This window comes from Eutrigla gurnardus (genome assembly GCF_963514095.1).
Source record: "Eutrigla gurnardus genome assembly, chromosome: 5".
In the NCBI taxonomy this organism is placed as follows: Eukaryota; Metazoa; Chordata; class Actinopteri; order Perciformes; family Triglidae; genus Eutrigla; species Eutrigla gurnardus.
This window is the reverse complement of record NC_139919.1, coordinates 8230419-8233305: the sequence shown is the minus strand read 5'-3', so window position 1 is coordinate 8233305 and position 2887 is coordinate 8230419.

The window sequence follows — 2887 nt, the reverse complement described above, 5'->3', positions numbered from 1 at the left end:
TCGCTGAGGTAAGAAAAGCCATCACTGGCCTGAAGAACAACAAGAGCCCAGGCCTTGATGGAATCCCAGCAGAAATCCTGAAGCATGGTGGATACCTCCTCACCCGCAGATTACATCAACTGATCAGTACCATCTGGTCATCTGAAGCCATCTCGCAAGATTGGAAAGATGCCAACATCATCACAATCTTTAAATGCAAAGGAGACAAGGCAGACTGCGGTAATAGCAGAGGCATTTTCCTCTTCATCCATCAGTTGCCAGGAAGGTACTAGCACGAGTCATGCTACTTTGACTAGCATCCCATGCTACTGATAACATTCTACCGGAATCCCAGTGAGGTTTTAGGCAAAAGCGAAGCACCGCAGACATGATCTTTGTTGCTAAAAAGGAAAAATGCAGAGAACACTGCAAGGACCTGTACCTAGCTTTCATCGATCTGTCTAAGGCATTCGACAATTTGAACCAGGAACTGCTGTGGGAAGTGCTGGGAAAGCTGGGGGTTCCACCAAAGTTTAGGAACATCCTGCGGCAGTTCCATGATGGGATGCGAGTGTTGGTAGCCAACAATCTTCATTCTTCAGTGTGGATGTGGGGGTCAAGCAAGGGTGTGTCCTAGCAACAACCATCTTCAACATTTTCCTCTCCACCGTCACTCTCCTCTCCCACAAACTCCTGGACCCCTCTGATAGGGTACAGATACAGTACAGACTGGATGGCAACCTTTTCAACATTCGTCGCCTTCAAGCCCGCACCAAAACCATCACCCAACACATCTCAGAGCTACAGTATGCAGATGACTGTGCTCTCCTCGCCCACTCACCAGAATCCTTACAGCGTGCGCTGAATGTGGCTGCCTCCATCTACAGTGCCATTGGTCTCCAAATCAACATCAAGAAAACACAGATAGTTGTGCAGCAGTCCAACCCCCAAACACCTGTGCCCACGTTCACCCTCGATGGTCATCCCCTTGCCATTGTCGCACACTTCACCTACCTAGGCATCAGTCTGTCCCCCACCTGCAATAACGATGACGACATTCAGGTCCGCATCAGTCTGGCCTCTGCTGCCTTTGGCAGGCTCAGCCCCAGGGTCTTCCAGGACAGGAAACTCACTACCTCCACCAAAGCAGCTGTGTACAAGGCAGTCTACTCTGCTGTATGGCTCGGAGACCTGGACACTCTACCAGAGGCATTTTCGGAACTTAGAGGCCTACCACATCCGCTGCCTCCAAAGGATCCTGGGTGTCCTGAGAAGACAGGGTGCCCTATTCAGACATCTTTGACCGGACCCACACACCCAGCATCGCCAGGCTCCTTGCACAGAAACACCTATGCTGGGCTGGGCACGTGATCAGTATGCCTGCCCACCGCCTGCCCCGGCAAATTCTCTAAGGCCAACTTTTGGATGGCCAGAGGTCAGCTGAGGGTCCAAAAAAGCACTTTAAGGACCACCTCAAAACCCTCCTGAAGCAGTGCAACATACCACCTACAACACTGAGTCCCTGGCTGCCAACCGCAACACCTGGAGTTCCTCCTGCCACCAGGGAACCACTCACCTTCAGGAGCAAGCCACAGAGAGGAGGACACAACGACATGCCCTGAGACATCAGCATGCTGCAGGGCCCACACCCAGTGTACGGTGCCACTTACCCCTTTCTCTCTTGTGGCAAAATCTGCAGATCTCGCATTGGCCTGCACAGCCACATGGCTATGCACCGCCGCAACACACCCCAATAACTGACCATATATCACATTTGGAGCAATGTCATCATCCTTATCGATGGACTGCCGAAGAGAGTGCGTGTGTGTGTGCATCCGGCGTGCGTGTGTCTCATCTTTTTAAACCCACTTGGCAAAATAAAGAGATCACCAGAGTCTCGTCAGTGTACGCTTTGATCAAAGTTAAGAGTCAACGCTTTTACTGACTGCAGTTTCTCCAAATATTTAATAATACCCAAGGAGGTGAGGATGTGTGTGTTGTGGGTTTATTAGTGTGCTTGCATGTGCAATCGGGGGCAGAGGGGTTATGTAGGAGTGAGTAGAGACTCAGAGCCAAATGGGAGCTTCCTCTTTGCCTAAAATAAGTAAAAAGTACAATATTTCCCTCTGAGATGTAGTGAAGAAGAAGCAACAATAATGTAAGTAGTCATATAAAGTACTTCAAAGTTCAACTAAATTAAACGCTACTTTTTGGAACTGTTAAACATTCTGAAGACACTGCAGACATCTGCATTCAAAAGAGAAATACGACAGAAAGTGTTCTCAGATGTTCTTTAGTTTATTCTGATTTACACATATAGGAATCTGTTATTTAAATGTACATATGTGTACGTACTACAGCCTATATTTAGCTTGAGTCGTTACAACATTCATAATAACCTGAACGTCACATCTAAGAGCATCTGTAAAACAATTAGTGCAATTTACAGTTAAAACTTTACAGTTTAAACAAAACAACAGCTTCTGTCTGCAAAAATATACATCTATTCAATAAAACTTCAGGTAATCAAACGGAACGCAGCTACAGCAAAAGAAAACTCTCGTCTGGAGGCACGTTAGCTCACATACAGGAAACACGTTGACACACACGTTGAACGGTGGAGCACTGAGGCATTTCCATGAGGCACTACGCAGACCACCCCCTGGAGGAGAAACCGCCACCTGCAGGAGAAACCGCCGGTCTGCTGTCAGAGGGGCGGGGCTTAATAACGACAGGCGTTGTTTGACACTACGAGGCACGACGGACGCAGAGAAGCAGAAACACATTTTTAAAACATTCAACAACAAATGAAAAGTCTTTGATGGCATCGATGGATATTGTTGAGAAATATGAAGGGAGAAATTAGGATTTACAAAAATGTACTGGATTTATTTCTTCAATAAAAAGC